Here is a 16,375-nt window from a genome sequence, read left to right on the forward strand (position 1 = left end):
GGGCGGCGGGATGGGGGCGGGGGGGCGGCACTTGCAGCCCTGCGAATATTTCTCTCTGCTTTTCCTTTCCGCCGGAGTCGAGTCAAGGGCTTGAGTTGCGGGGGGGGGTTCGCTTGGGGTTTTTTTGGTGTGTTTCCCCCACACACACTCCCTTCCCCTCCTCTCGCCGTTTGCCCCCTGCACAGCCCTTTCGCCGTCCGCCCGCTAGAGGAGCCGAGCCGGCCGCCCCGGCGCTAATTCCCCGGGCAGAGCGGCGGCCGGGGCGGCTGGCTCGGGGGAGGCGGCGGCAGCGGGAGCGCGGCGCCCGCCTCTGCAGCGCCCGGCGCGGCGGGCGGGGGCAGGGGCCAAGCCCGGGCGCGCAGGGCCTTTGCGTGGCCGTGGAGGGGCGTTTGGGGAGCGGGGCGAGCGCCGCCGCCCCGGTTTGGCAGAAGCCTTGCGGGAGCGGGGAGGCGAAGAGGGGCTCTCGGGGCGGGAGGCGGCCGTGGCGGCGGGGCGGGCGCTGCGGCCGGCCCGGCGGCTGACCTTGCCCTCGCCCCCGCCCCGGTGCGGCTGCCCTCCGCCTGCCTCTCGGGCTGACATCAAACCTGGGCTCCATTTTAGCTCGCTCGGGCGTGCCGCTCCCCGGCGCGGCGGCGGGGGCTCGGCTCCGGCGCCGGGCTCCGCTCTGCCCCTGCCTCGGGGCTGCGCCTGAGGCTCCCCGCGGCCCCGACCTCCTGACCGACCGCGCCGGGGGAAGTCACGGCTTTTTCTGGGCCAAGGAACAATTGCCTTCATTGTGCAAATCGAGTTGTGCGTGTGTTATTTGTGTTTAGGTTTGGGTGGTTGGTTTTTTTTTAATTTTTTGAAATTTTTTTTTTTAATGCACGGCCTAATTTACAATTCTCTCAAATTAATTTTTTACTTCAATTCATGGGAGGTTTTTTTTCCTGATGTGTGAAACACACACACGCTGTACGTCCCACACTAATGCTACTTTTTGATGGGATTTATTTATTTTTATTTCTTTTACAACTAGATTGCATTGGATTAAAAGCTATTATTTGGCAATAATAATAATATATTAGATAATTCAGGAAGAATTGTAGGAAGAAGTCCTGCAGGTTCAGAAAATGCCTTGGAATCCATTGCATTCAGTGTGCAAATTCTATAAATAGTGATTATTATTAATATTTTTTTAGCAACATGTTGCTTTAATGTAAAATACATTTTTTATTCTACAATTCCTGCTGGTTTTAACAATATATTTCTTAGAGGAACAGTGTGTGTATTTCATTTTGAAGTACTAATGATGGCAGAAGAATATAAAGTGCACCATGCACATCTAGAAAGAAGATGGCTAATACTGTATTCAACCTTAGCTCTGCCCCGTTGTGGGTATCGCGCTATGATTCGCTCTGAAGTTGTGTTACAGGTTGCTGCTGGTGCATGAATGCTCTCCAGTGCACTTAAATGGTGTAGCATCTTCCCTGAACTTCTCTGTGATATTTTGGGTTCTGTTGCAATTGTTGGGGAAATAAATAGTAAGATGTTGGTACACAGAATAATTTACCAATGTTACAATGTAACTGAGTAAATGTAACTTAGTCTGGCAAGTCCTGTGGACTCTAGTATACCTTAGGTAGGAAGCTTCGTTCTCTGGATCTCTAGGCCTTAATTAATTTCTGTACCCTAAAAGGCACCTAAAGAACCCTGTCATGCTGTTTGAAGTGACAGCATACAGCTGCTGCTCACCTGGACCCTGTTTTTATACTTTTGTCCATTGACTTCATTGGACAGCCCTTGTGTAAATTTAGAAGGAATTTCACAAGAGAAGACTGTGCTGCCAAAACACATGCTATGGTGGAGAAGTTCTCTGTAGAAGAGCTTGCTAGAAGTATCAGCCTGTTGCAACAATTTAATTTAATTTAAAGGGAGTTGCTAGATACTGATGCTTCAGTTGTTGAAGGAAAAAAAAAAAAGGATTTATATTATTAGATGCAACAATACTGTGTTTTGGTGGCATCTGATTAAAAGGGCAGAGTTAAGGTTGAGCTTCCAGTCATTGGAGTTGTTTACAGCATAATTTAGTTTGGAAGGGTCCTTTGGAGGTCGTCTGGCCTAGCCCCCTGAGGTTTTCAGGGTTCAATCAGGTGGATGGGCCCTTTGAGACTCTGATATTAACATTTATTGTTAAGTGGAGTTTCAGTGTGTGAGGAAGTCATTTTTTTGGGGAACTGTTTAGTCACAGATCCCAGCAGAATGTCTTCACTTGCACTCTGTGAAATACTAGAGAAAATGCATCCTTTTTAATTTGAGATACAAGTGAATGAGGAAAGGACTTTAGGAGTTCCTGGATAGACAATGGCTCTTTCACATGCAAACTAAATACTATGGCAGTGTAGACTCAGTTTACAATGGACAGAGTTAGGTCCGTAAGTTAAAATTTTCCCAGTGCACACGTGTCTTATGATTACTTTTGGATGTGACTAACTCAGACAAGTCAATTCATTTTCACTGGAATGTTTAAAGGAATTTTGCTCAGTCCTTTGTGTGTGTGTGTGTTAGGGTTTCCCCCCCATCCCCTTCCTTCAGATACTTCAACGCTTAGATATTTTTTCTCATCTATTCAATTAGCATCAGAATCTTTAAAAATGTGCGTATAAACACAATTTTACTCTGTTTTCCTTCTCCTTGTTGCCTTACTTTCCAGTCTACCTCACACTATTCTTTTCTGAGAATTCCTGAACGTCTGTTTCCTCTGAAGTGCACAAATGTGGCTTCGAAGAGTTCAGTCTGAAAAGTAAAAGTTTTGGAAAGTTTTGAGGCACTCAAGTAAATATTTAAGATCTAGACCACTACATTGCCTTAAGTGTAGCAATCGATACTCCTTGGGGTTTGATTCTGTCTCAGAGGCTTGTAAGCAATGCAGTTTGTGAATGAACGCCACAATACCATTTGTACAAAGCTTGTATTTGTTATAGAGCATCAGGCAGAATTAGATGCTTCTTTGAGAAGTTTGAACTACTACTACTTTCTGAGGAATGTGTTTAATGTAGGGCAAACTGCAGTGGTGTTTTCTGTGGGATTTATTTTGTTAAAGAAGGAGATGCAGGATTGATACAATATTGGTTTTGATATCAAAAGCTAGATATGTGATAATGGGAGGGCATAACTCTTCTTGCTTTCCTGGTCAGTTTAAGTGCTAAATGTTCCAGATCCTGTGTTGAAGTGTTCAGCTGTTTCTGTATAGTAAAAAAACCCAAACTCTTAAACTCTGTGAAGCTTTTTATTATATTGTTTTTTATTGCTGGATTGTATCATCAGAGTGTAAAGAAAATACTGTCGAACAAGTAAATTAACAGTGATTTAGAGCTTCCTTCTTTTTTATTTCAGGAACTTGCTTCATTTGATACTTTCTGATAGCAGGAGAGGATGTGTTGGATGGGTTTTCCAAAAGACTTCCCGATGTCAGAAAAACCTTTACTATCATTCTGCATTTGAGAGTTGCCTCCAAGACAAAAGGCTTTTGCCAGGAACAGGAATCTTTCTCTTTTAATAGAGTTTATTACCTTACTAGCAGACATTGCATGTACAAGGGGAAGCTTTTAACGTATTTTCTATTTACTATTTTTAACCTCCTGCTGCAGGGATCATGATATAGCTCATTGTCAACAAGAGGATCCATGTAGGGAAAATTATTATTCTTAGTATGATTAGGCTAATAATTTCATTGCTATCATCATGGTTGTCCTGGTGGTACTCTAATGCACCTCTCAAATGAACAGCAGCCTTTTCATGGATGGAGTAGCATCCACATTACTCCACCCGAAAACACTGTTCTTTTGTCCCTCTTGTGATAGTGAAGTCATCATAGACTTTTCAGAAATACCTTCTCCCTTTATGGGTATTATTTCTGACATGGAAAGTCTCTGTCTCTTTAAATCTGTATGCTAATTCTTTTTATATTTTTTTTTCATTATACAAACCGAGTCACTTGTATAAAATCATTCAATGATCAACGTCTAAAGCCATTCAACAGTAGGCTATGTCTTAGTGTTATCTGAATATGAAAATATGTATAAATTGGACTACAAAAGAGTCAGCGTCATGCACATCAAGCTATTGAAGTCTTTAGGACCTTATGAATTAGATTTTAGAGGGGGCGGGGGTGCAAAAGATTATAGAACAAAACCACAAACTTTGTAGTTGGCCAAACAGGAAAAACTGCAGGTAGAGCAGTGGAATGGGAAATGTAAGAACACGCAGACAGAAGCATTTTTACTTTTAATTTTTAAAACGGATGGAGAAAGAGTGTGACTTAATCTTTGTAACAGAGTGATTGTTGTCTTCTTCATATGTAAGAAGGCAGGAGTAGGAGGAATTAAGTTTAGAAAAAAAAGAAGAGCCAGGAGGAGCTGGCTGTTCAAAGTGAAGTATTAGTAATTTCCTATAATTTAATCAGACCAGATCCCAGAGCAAGATAATGAGAGCATGACCTACAAAAGAGGACTTTTTGGAAGTTAAAAGGGTTTGTAACGTGAAGCATGTGATTTGTCATGAAGCACCGTATAGAGGACTTTTTTTTTCTTTCACATTGCAAAGAAATCATAATATAGACATTAGTTCAGATGGTTAGGGAGAGCTAATATTTCTTATGCCTGGAATCCTTTTACTGTTACAGCTGTTAAGCTACTCTGGAGTCGTGCTTGAAGAGTGTATCTTCTAAATAATATTTTGTCCTGGTTTCTAGTATACCATGTTTTTGTTGCCTAGTTTGCCATTCATGGTACATGATTTGTATCATTTTAGGTTTACATATACAAAACCCTTCAGGAGGCTAGAGTATCACGTGTTTTACAAAAATAATACTATGCAAAAAGTCTGGACTATAAAGTAGCTAGCAGTATGTAATAGAATCCAGTTTTCAAGGGTGCGAGGAGAATACTCTTCCTCTCCTGCCCCCCAAAGTAAAACTTTTAATTTTTATTCCACTTTAGAAAAAATGTTTTCTGTGAAGAATAATAAATGATATTGGGCTGAAGGAAAAAAAAAACCAACCTCAAAAAGGTGGATAATATCCCTTTTCCCAAGGATTTTTTTTTTTATTTGGCTAAATAATAAAACTCAGACTTGACCAATACTTCATTTGAAAGAATGCATGCTGCGGGGTGCAGTCAGCATTGATTCTGCATGTATACACTGCACTGTGGCTACTTCAATGAAGGATTCAGCAACATGTATCCATAAGCTCACATGAGAGCTTGTTTTTTAGTTTTTCTTTTTTACAGACTAACTTAAGGTCACGGTTATGGAAGCATTATTCTCCCAAAGACAACTTTTCTTTTCCTCACGTACCTTCATTTACAGGCTGGTATCCTCTTTGGTCTAGACTCCAAATATTTCGAATGCTTAGTCTGAACCTGCTGGTGTAGTAGTTAGCTCTATTCCTTAAAGTTGCTCCTGCCTTTCAAGGGATTTCCTGCTTGTGGTGTAATTACACTGAGTAGTAGAATCCCAAGTTAAGTCTAACACTAAGACAAGCCTGTTGCATTTTGCAGGTTAAGAATTTGCACAGACTTGATTAATTCATGAGTTCAATTAATTTGGAATCATGAAAGAGTTATGGGGGATTTTTTTGAGAAACGTCCAGTAAGGAGAGAAAAACTGGTCTGCATAAGTAGTTGTTTCGTTCTTTTCGGTACTTAGGCGGTAGGGATGGAAGCTGGGGGGAAAGAATGACTAGTGCTGATAGTCCAGTAGACCAAGAGAGAGACATTTTTATGCAACTGATGATTTAGCTGCTGTTTAGATTAAATTGTGTTATAAATGAAAGGGTTACTGGGTGGTAGAGGTCTTGTAATGAATAGTTTAATCAGCAGTTTTCGAAAGCAAAATTAGGTTCCAAACATCTGCACTGTTTTGTTTCTTTTATATGGGATGCTCTCTCACTAGGGTAGAAATAAAATTTTTGAAGCACCTCAAAGCAAGATACTGTCATCATCCCTTTGAATTCTGCATGGTCCTGCCTCTAGGGATTCCCTTCCTGAAGAAGGGTTTATAGCTCTGCTGGCCCTCATGTGGGGTTTGCTGTTTGTATGTCTTTTCCTCTATTGTGGGGCTTTCTATGCAGGTACAAAGAAGTCTTAAGTTTTATCTGAAAGTTTCTGTAAGGGAGAAGATTTGGCACAAGCTTAGTTTAAAATTACAACTTCCTATTTTAAGTTAATGTTCTGGACTTGTCCTGGATCTTGGTGCCTCTTTAGAATTTGTAAGATGCTTTATCAGGGCAAAAACGAGAATTCTGGTGAATCCTTAAAAATAAACGGCAAGGAACTTTTAGAAAGATGCATTAAAAGAATCGATGGCTTTAAAAAGAGTGTATTTAGCTTAATGAGTGATCCCCACGTGTGATTTTGTTAATGAACACAAATTCTTTGTGAGTTACTTCTAAACTTCACTCTGACTTGTGTAGTAGTACAAATAATTACTCATTAAAAAAAAACCTCAAAAATTAAAATAAGAATAGATCTTCCACAGCTAGATGATCATGCAGTGAAAAGCAGGTAAGGAACAGAGAGGGTGGCAGGCGGGTGGATTTAGATAGCAGCTGGTGGTGTAGCTGTTTGTGTTTGCTTGCTTTCCTGAAGCACAGCCAGAGTTTCTCCCCTTGTAGACCACTGTGCCAAATCTAGACCTGGCAACTAGTGACTGAGGACCCATTTCTTTATCTGTGTTTGGAGCAGAACTTCTTATCTACCTCTGTATTTCTAGCACTTTGAGCCCATGAAGAGCCCTTCTTAGGCACCAGTGTAAGTATAACGGCCTAGAGCTGCTGTAATTTCTGCTGCCCCCAGTCTCTCACCCTGCTCCTTGTTCTGGAAAGGAAGGGCTGACATAATCCTTTTGTCAATTCTGCGTTGCCAAAGGGAGTTTTTTGCACAGCGAATAACTCTGAAGGGGGCTCTTCTGCCCACCTTGAGGTACTTTTACATTGCCCATAAGGTCTAAATAGACTTCACCATAATTGTTTATATTGTCTTCCTGCACAGTGCTGCGCCACATTGAGATAACAAAGCAAGCTCTAAATAAGCTACCTTGTGTACGGGAAGCAGTTATCACAGCAGTCTACCCAGGTTAATTCAGCTATAATACTTGTGGGTATACTCAAGCTGGCTCAGATATCACTACATAGCACTGCGTTATTTAGTATAGACATAGTCTCATGAGAATCAGAGTTGTTGTCTTTGAAGGCATTTACTGGCCTGCATAAAAATCGTTGGTAAAGCCCACAGACTTTTCATCCAAGAAAAGCACTTTGAAAAAACAAAATCAAATCCCGCTGCCATTGGCACACTTGTTTGTTTGTTCAGCAGAAAAGACAGCAATGGAATGGACATGAACGTGAAACTTCCCCTTCGCTTCTAGTTATTCCTCTGCATCTGAATTTTAGGTGGATTTTTAGGCAGAGTGTAGAAATGGGTTGCTGCCATTTATGCTCTGTCTGTGCCCTAAGTAGCCATAGCATTAGTTTCTTGTACCAGGAGCTTGGCACAGAATCCTAAATCTCTTTAAAATAAGATAAGGTTTGAGGAATGTCCTCTTTTTATTCAGTGCTTGCACATTAATTGTGTGACCTCTGACTTTTCTTAAGGTTGAAAGCTGAGGCAGTGCCTTAAACAGTGTGTCTAGGTTTGAGGAGTGCCTATTCCACATGGAAAGGTCTGCTTCTGTGTGTTCACCTACCACTACGAGTAGCTTCCTAATCCTTTCTTATTTGGCTTTGCTTGTTAACCCCAAGCAATCCTCTCAGGGACAGAGAAAGCAGCTGTCTTTGGTAGCAAACACAGCACGACAAAACAAACACTTCTTGAAGCTTTCCTTAGATACGTTACCATAATATCATCCTTGTGGGAGGAATTAGAAACAGAGAGAATATAATTTACCGTGTTTTAATCTGACTTTGGGAGAGAGGAAAAAATTAAATTATAGGGAACTAGATTCCTGTGACACTTACAAGAAGGAATAATTTCAGTATCTGAAACCTAACCCTTTTGTTTCTGAACCAGTCGGAAAGCTAACATGCATAAAGCACCTCAGGTGAGTAAGGGGACATAGTAAAATGGTAAATCAGGAGAACATTATTTACCAAAAATAGAGCAGGAGAAGCTGCATATAGCAAAAATAAACAGAAACTAGTCAAAACCAAAGGAGCTCTTTGTTAAAGCAGGTTCGCTGGTCTGATGTCGCCTGCTATGGTTGAATATTGCCATGCATACAGTTTGTGAGCTCCTCCTTTCACTTTGTGACCCCTCGATAGAGGTTGTAAACACAATAGGGATAATTAGAGGCACTGTAGCAGCTTGATCTGAGGCTTCACATGTTTTGTTTATTGCAGCCTACATGTTAGGGTGACATAGGGATTTCTAGTTGATTTTGTTGTTTCTTTTACTTTATTGATCACTGGAACAACCTTCATTAATGTGTTCTAAAGCAACAATTCTATATATTTTAACAGTATTTTTCTAAGAGTCAATGTTTTGAGTGGTTAGTGTGGGGTTTTCTCTTTCTGTATTTCAATAAAAGGGAAAGAAAGTTCACAGTATTTGCTGTCACTAACTTTCCAACTTCAATATTTGGAATAATTTAAGATGAATTCACTGAGTTCCACTTAAACATTAAATCCTAGTTTAAAAATAATGTTATTATCAGCAATGGGTGAGCTTTGCAGTCTTCCTCTGATGTCCCTGGTGCTGCTAGGGTGATGCCAATGTTCTGGAAGTTGCCTTGGCCTTCCCAAACAGGGATTCTCATTGCATGGGGATGTTCCTAGGAGAGAAATAATGCTGTTGTTTTGTACATCTTCATATCATTGCAACTTAGAATAGACTGTGAATCAGAGGTGGAAAGGGTCAGAGATGAAGCCGCAGCTGGAACGCACTCAGATCTACTTACTGCTAGTTAACAGCCATTTCCAGCTGCTGTTGATAAGCCAAGTCTCCAGGCTGAGTCTAGGTTAGAAAACACAAGGGAGAATCAGAGTGCTGTAAAGGCTCATGCTGTGTTCCTCCTTTGCCAAATACTCACATGTCACACAGGAGAGAACCTGGCCCTCTGCGTAAACTGAACATAAGTGTCTGGATTATTGAATATGTAGTGGCAGTGATTCTTCTGAATTGAGTGGAATGAATTGCTTTTGCCAGAATGCCACTGGGGCTGTTGGGAAGTTGAGATGTCTTATTCGTGCTCAGAGAAGGAAATAATGAGCTGACCAAAAAAGTCAAAGTAAGCATAGGTCAGAATGTACAACAGTACATCATAATATCAAGGCAGGCAAATGCAACCACTTCTTTGACAGTTTTTCAAACTCCAGTATGTCCTTTACGTGACGAGCAGCCAGCCAGCCTCCTGCAGCAATAAAGAGACAGGGAGAGAGGCTGTGTTCTTCTTCCTTCCTTAGAAGCTAGCTGGGTTAACTTTGTGCTCAGGAGATGAAAACCTCCCTTTGGCAAGCAAGAATTTTTCTCTTGCTATTTTACTGGTGCTGTGAGTTATAACTGTTCCTTGGAATGGTTTTTGGGTCCAAGAGGTCTAGACTGCAATGACAGAGCTGTTGGGGTTGTATGGTGTTTGTGGGGATGTTTGGAGGCTCAGCAGGATGGTTTACAGATGTGAAATCTCGAACTTCCTTGAGTTCTAGTTTTTTCTTTTTTCCTGCAGCTCAACAGGAAGTTCTCTTCAGAGGCTCTTCACACCTATTGCAAGAGCTTCACAGACAACTTTTTTTCCCCAGCTTTAATCCTTGTGTAGCACTACTACACTGATGAGGACTAGTTTTCTTCCTTTTTCTCCAAAACCACTTGTGATATAATCACTGCTTTTATCACTGGTAATTCTTCTCATTTTTCCTCTTTTGCCAGTCAATATTTACGGTAAGTTTTCTAGACCCGCTGAAGAAGACTGGTCAGAAAAGGTAGGAACATAGAGAAATATTATTTTTAATTTTGGTTATATCACTACTTTATCAGTGTCACTCCCTGAAGACTACTGGCAGATTCAGAAGTTAATAGAATGAGAAATTACTTTGAACTGGTTCAAGAGAAGACACAGCATGCCTTTAATCCATTGGAGGGAGGAGGAAAAGTCAAGGCTGCCATTTGTATTATACCCGACATTGTTGGCCTGGCTTGGAAAATTAGAGCCAGTAGTCATGGAGAAAGCAGATCAGAAATACCATGTTCTTCTGTAGGACCTCTGTTTCCTTTTTCAGCTGAGTGTCTCCTGGACTTCTGTTTTCTATGGTAGTGATTAGACATGAGAAAGTGCTCCCAAGGATTACCTGGTGCATGAGAGACACAAGAAAATATTGTTTCTTTCTTCTTTGTTGTTTTTGTATAGTGCATAGGAGTACAAGCCAGGGAGTCAGCCTGCTGTCCTAGGCACGTGTAACCCAACAAAAAGATAGTTTCAGCCTGAAAGAGAGAGCCTGTATTCTAATGAGATGTCCTGTAGGAAAGATGCATTTGACAGTTTCTCAGGGAAACCAAGGTAACAATGGTTGAGGTTGTGCATCTGTAGAGCAGTTGTCCCTTGGAGGAACAGAGGTAAGCGGGAAAAAGATGTAGCACATACTCCTTGAAATGACTAGATACGTTCTGGATGTTGCTGTATTTTTTTACAGTGCTGCTGAAACCTTCTAAAGAGCTTTCCTCAAGTACTGAAGCTACATTGGGCTTGCATTAGTCTGTTCCTGTACAGACTCTGTTGGGAGTTCTCCACTTCTCAATTCCAAAATTTGACTATGCCTTTGAAGAGATACAGGAAACCGGATATATCTATTGCACAGTCCTTTGTATTTAACAACTTCTGCGTGTAGAGGTAGAAGGATGATATATCATTATCAGCTTCTGTGTCATTACTCAGGTATTTTCTGGTCTCCTTTTCTGGAAAGCTCTTTCTATTACCAGTGAGAGAGAAAGTAGGAAAAGGGAAATTTTGCCTGAGAATATGAGCACCTACCTTGCCGTAGATTTAATATTCCGTTTTGAGCCCAAACCAGCTGAAGGCAAGGATGATGGCCTTCTGTGGTTTTCCCATACTTTCCTGGCACCTGTGAGGACTGGGCTGTTCTTTAGATTCCCACCAGGGGCATTAAAGCATCTCTCTGCCTTGGAGGTGAAGTCAGTAACTGCAGTGCTTCAGTAGTATTTGCTTGTCTTTACCTTCCTCTGTATGTTAATGTTTTCTTTCTATTTTATAGGAGCGGGGGGAATGTGTGGCTTGGGGAGGAAGGTGGTTTGGACTTGCTAGGAGGAGTTGATGGGAGACTGGGAACTTCATGCCCTGTGTATATGCTCAGCCATGCAGGGGGTATCGATGGAAAGGCAGCAGGTGCTCTTGCTGTGGCATTCCGAAGGGCTGGGGGAGTATTGAGGGCTGTGCACAGAGCAAGAGTAAACGTGGAGACAGTGGCCTTAAATAATGACAGCAAGGGAGATTTATTTTCTGGAGCTATCACTTTGGTGCTTAGAAACCTTTTTTAAATAAGCCTGTTGTAATCTTGTTTATAGTAATTAAGGATTTGCTAGTTATTGAAATAGTTGGTTTTGGCAATGTACAGATCGTCTTCTCATAGGTACTGGTAACATAAGTATGAAAACATTTACACAAGAATAAAAGTCAAGGAAGCAGGTAATTGACCGTTTTATCAACCTTAGCAGACAATTTTTTCTGATATGTCGTGGTAGCTATGGTAAATTTACTCTGGATTGCTTAAGGGCACGATCCTATATGGTGTGTACAACACATGAGGGCAACTCCTTGAAATGAATGGGTGAAGGAGCAGGTTATCAGCCAGTGTGGTTTTGGTGCCTTGATTAGCCTTTTGGTCAGCGGTTTGTCCCCTAGGAAAGTTTGGACTTGCCCTGTGCAGCACAGCTCAGAGCATAGGTGATTGATGGCTTTTTTCCTGGAGCTTTTAGATCAATTTTAGTCTTTCAGGTAATGTGAGAACTTTTTGTAAAGTTCTGGATGTTCCTAGGCCATAATGCTAAATTGCAATTGTGGTCAGGGATGATCAGGGAGTTATTTATTTTCATTGCAAATTATTTATATGCAACAAAGTGGCATGTTTGAACACTTTTCTCACTTTAGTCAGCCCCTTTTGCCAGCTGACTTGACGCTTGCAACTTCTCATCTGCTTCCTTTCCAACTGTAAGGGTGACTAAAATCATGTTGCTGTGGTGACCCTGTCAGTTTTAAATGACTAGCCACACTAAAATTAGTTGCACGTATTGAGGGTAAATCAGTGTTACGATAATCTATAGTATAAACAGATCACTTTATTCTTGGCTGCTGTGAATTGTGAGGAACATGTGAAGATTCTTGTGCCTACTTTTTACGGTTGGATTGTGACTGTGCTGAGGCTTGCAGTGCATTTCAGGCAATGAAGATGCATTTTGTTACCGTAAAGAGTTGAGACAGCTATCACTGCAGCCAGTTCTGGGGAGGTGGCAGGTCAGGTGCAGGCCTTAATTAAGATGAATTATTAGCTGATGAAGGCACTGAGTAAGAGCAAGCCATTTATAGATGTAACTCAAAAACAGAGAACATAGGGTATGCAAAATAGAGTGGACCACCAACTTTATTTGTTACCAAGTCAAATGAAGGTTAGAAAGCAAAGCTTTCCTGCCTTTTTTGGCACCTAGATTGTACAAACTGTGATATAAGAAACTGTACTATTCATGCTTAGTGCCTTACTTCAGTTTTGCTATGGAGGTTTCTTTTCTTGGGAAGTGCTCGCTCCATAAAAGTGATACCATTAAGGTTGCTTCTCCCAGTTTTCTTCTGGTGTTTGCCAGCGCCTTGTGGATACCACTGGCAGCCAAGAAGAATATAGTCATTTTAAAATGCCTCAAGCCACCCAGTCAGCAGATAATTTCTCTAAACCATGTCTTATGCTTAGTCTTTGTCTTGGAGACAGATCATCACCACACAAAAAAGCATTGTAGGGTATGTAGAAAGAAATTCTTCTGGTCTTACTTGAGCTGTTCAAAGCAGAGCCGTACCTCTCTGAAAATGGATAAATTTCCTTTATTTCTGAGCCTCTTATTCCAGTCATAGGTCAAGTTTTTGTCTAGTTCCATAATCATTCACATTTGCCCATCTCCTTTCTTGAAATCCATCGCCTTCTAAGGGATGAAAGGTAAAAAGAACTGAGGTTGCTATTGTGTTTTGCTTTGTTTTGTTTTGTTTTTTTTTTTTTTAGAAGTCTTAATAACATAGTATGATCTTTCCATTTTCTCAAGGAGAATTGGCCAATTGAATGGATCTTGTCTTCCATAACATCTAAACAGAACTGTACGATGATAGATTGAAAGTGCTGAGTTACTTCATTGCTTGAGCTCACAGTGGTTGTCTACTCTGACAGTAGTTTTCCTTCCTTTCTCTCTCTTTTACTTTTGTCAGTCAGGGATAATTGCAGCCTGAGATCTTGTCAGAAAAAAAAATAATTAATCTGTATTTTGATGTCTTCTACCTCAAATATACAATAGAAGACTATGACGTAGAATCGAACTACTATGAAGCAAGTAGCCAGTTGGAAATGAGTAACTGAGCCTCTGGCTTGGAGACAGACTATGTTTAAGATAAAGCAGTTTTGTGTTTCTGCGTAGAATTTCCTAGTACAGACACTAGTTCTGTGTTCTGTAAGTAACTTTTCAAAGAAGATTTCATTAATGACCTGCCAAAGGAATAAAATCTCGTCTCATTCATGGAGTTAATTGTCATTCAAGGATGGCTTTAAAATATTACGGATTCCTATATTGGCCATTTGGCATTCATGTGATTGATTATCTCCCACAACAATTTGATCTAGAGTGGAAACTAAATTCCCTCATTTAGAGATCTTCTGGTTGTAGCCAGCTTTTCCAAATGGTTTGCTAGAATTGTTTGGGGTTTCATTTCTAATGAAGGCCTGTGATGGAAAATCTTAAAATATTTCCCCTCCTTTATGAAGTGGGCTGAGATTATAAGACTTGACTCTCTATGCTAAGGATAATAGAAGTCTTGAGAATAATGTTGAACCCCTTTTGTTTTGGAGATGCCAGCGTCTCTGTTATCTTTTGGTATGTGATACTTTCTCACTGCAACAGCCTGTTCGCCATAGACATCTATCTAGAGCAAAACAAATGAACAAGCAAAGTGAATTTTGGCTAACTAGGAATAATTTTAAAGAGTTTTAAAACTTCCTTATAAGTAAGAAAAGGTAGAATTTCTAATCCCTGTACTGAACTTAATATAAAAGTAAGCCCACAATGATAAATGTGCGCTGATGTAAATGATACACTACCGCTCTAGGTGTAGGGAATCTCTAGATAGACTTGCATGTGGGCCACTTGAACCATCAAAGATTGTTAAAACTGATTCCCATTTCAAATAGAGCTGTGGGAATAACAGTTGATCTCCTGCATAATTGGTTTGTCCTCAAATTTATAATTCTCTATTAGAGTCTTAATCTGATATCATAGCTGGTTTTAAAAAAGCTAGGGAAGCCTGAAATTCCTGATAAGGGGCTTGAATCTGACTCAGAAGTTGCTGCCTAAAAAGCGTTTGGTTTTTTAGCAAATGGTTTATCATATTCTCTGTTTTCATCAGGTAAAAGAGGTATATTCCTTTGATATGCTAATGTACAGACTTCAGCTTTTCAGTTGGCCACATTCCTTTGGTGTATAAATTAGTCTGATCACTATCTTGTGCTTTATGAAAGGTGTGCCCAAACTCAACTATAGGTTATTGTAGGATGTTCACGAGGGCCTGTGGAAGAAACTTTCAATAAGGCTGGCTGTGGTATTTTGCTCAGTCTCCATAAAAGTGTTACAAGAAGAGCATCGGTACCATAAAATATCTCTTGTAAGGAACATGATTTTCTGTTGTTATATTGACACTTTATGTGCTTTATGAATCTGTCTTGGGGGTACTAGCCAGCTTTTGCAGCATAAGCTGACTTCAGAAATATTTGTTTCTTTTGAAAACCTCAATCATAAAAATCAACTGTCTTTGTCTACCTTCTCTCCAGGAATTCTAGGTATTGGTCAAGTCAGCTGATGAAGTCTTGTGTAGGATATTCTTTTGTGGCGTACGTCTTAAGAAAAGGTCCTCTAAGGCCACGTGTGTTCCATTCATACACACACCTCAAGTACTTCAGCTCACCGAGCCTCAAATAGTGGCAAAATCCAGCTAGAACAAAGTAATTCTAAATTGTACTGAGAAAATATTATACATATATTATTATACACATATTCTCTATATATGTACATATATATGTAGCATTGTCTTATAATGTAATATGTATGTATAACATACTGGTCTGCCCACCGACTTTTCAGGGTTGCTGATTACTGGGCCTCACTGTTAAGAAATTATTTCTGGGTCTTGAGGACTTTTCTTCCCTCAGGAAGACGCTGCCAACCAATTCTAGAGAACAGTTTTTTAAATTAATGTCAAAAGAGTCTATGGTGGCCAACCCAGCTGCCCATGTCCCACATAAGGCTTCTAAAGCAGCCTGCATGATACTGACTGCTGTGGCCATCCTGACTGCACGGGCAGGCTCTTCCCTGAGAGGTATAGTGCATTGTTGAGGTTTGGGATGGGAGGGAGAATCCTCTGGTGTTTTTCATTGACAAGATGTCGTATGCTTTGCACCCCAAAAAACTTCAGGAGATAGGTAGCTCAGATTGTTGACTCCTTCTCCTGTTTCCCCATTCCCGACTCCTTCACATCAGTTTTGTTCTGATTTTTTGGAAGAGTGAGTAGTTTTCTGCCAGACTAGTGAGTTGAAATTGGCTCACCAAGCAGTCAAACAACAGAGCAAATGTAAAGGAGGGCACAGGACCACCAATTCCATCTGTCTTGAGCTTTTGTCACCTTAAGAGTGTCTTCTAGCTGCACTCTAAGGCAATGCCTGTTCATTTGGTGCTTAAAATCTGAGTGCCACCGGAAGCAACACTCGTCAAACAATGATCCCACAGCTACTATAACATCTTGCCTAGAACAGAAGAATAGTTAATCTTTCTTGGATGCAAGATGTCAAACATCCATTGTACCAGGAGTTATCTTTTGAAGAACTTGGTCTGGGAGAGACCAGACTTCTTGTCACTATAAGGTCCTATGTTGTGGTCTGTCAATAGCCCTGAGAACCTACATTAGTGACAGCTCAGCTCAAGAGAAACCATGTATTTTTGTCCTTTTCCATGGATACTTAGCTAGTAAAAGAAGGATCTTTTTGGCAGGTAATGAAACCCACTTGACACATTTATTCTGGGGCTTGTGGCTGAAAATAAAAGGTCGCTGCCTCTGTTTCCCATCTAACCACAAAATTCTTCTCCTTTGAGGGAAAGGA

At 40.7% G+C, this 16,375-nt stretch overlaps 1 protein-coding gene across 6 annotated transcripts in view; it reads left to right on the plus strand.

Moving 5' to 3' along the window:
- Window positions 1–16,375, plus strand: part of ZNF827 (zinc finger protein 827) — a 126,406-nt gene that overhangs the window by 16,829 nt on the left and 93,202 nt on the right. The window lies entirely within an intron of this gene.

This window comes from Larus michahellis, chromosome 5 (genome assembly GCF_964199755.1).
Source record: "Larus michahellis chromosome 5, bLarMic1.1, whole genome shotgun sequence".
Taxonomy (NCBI): Eukaryota; Metazoa; Chordata; class Aves; order Charadriiformes; family Laridae; genus Larus; species Larus michahellis.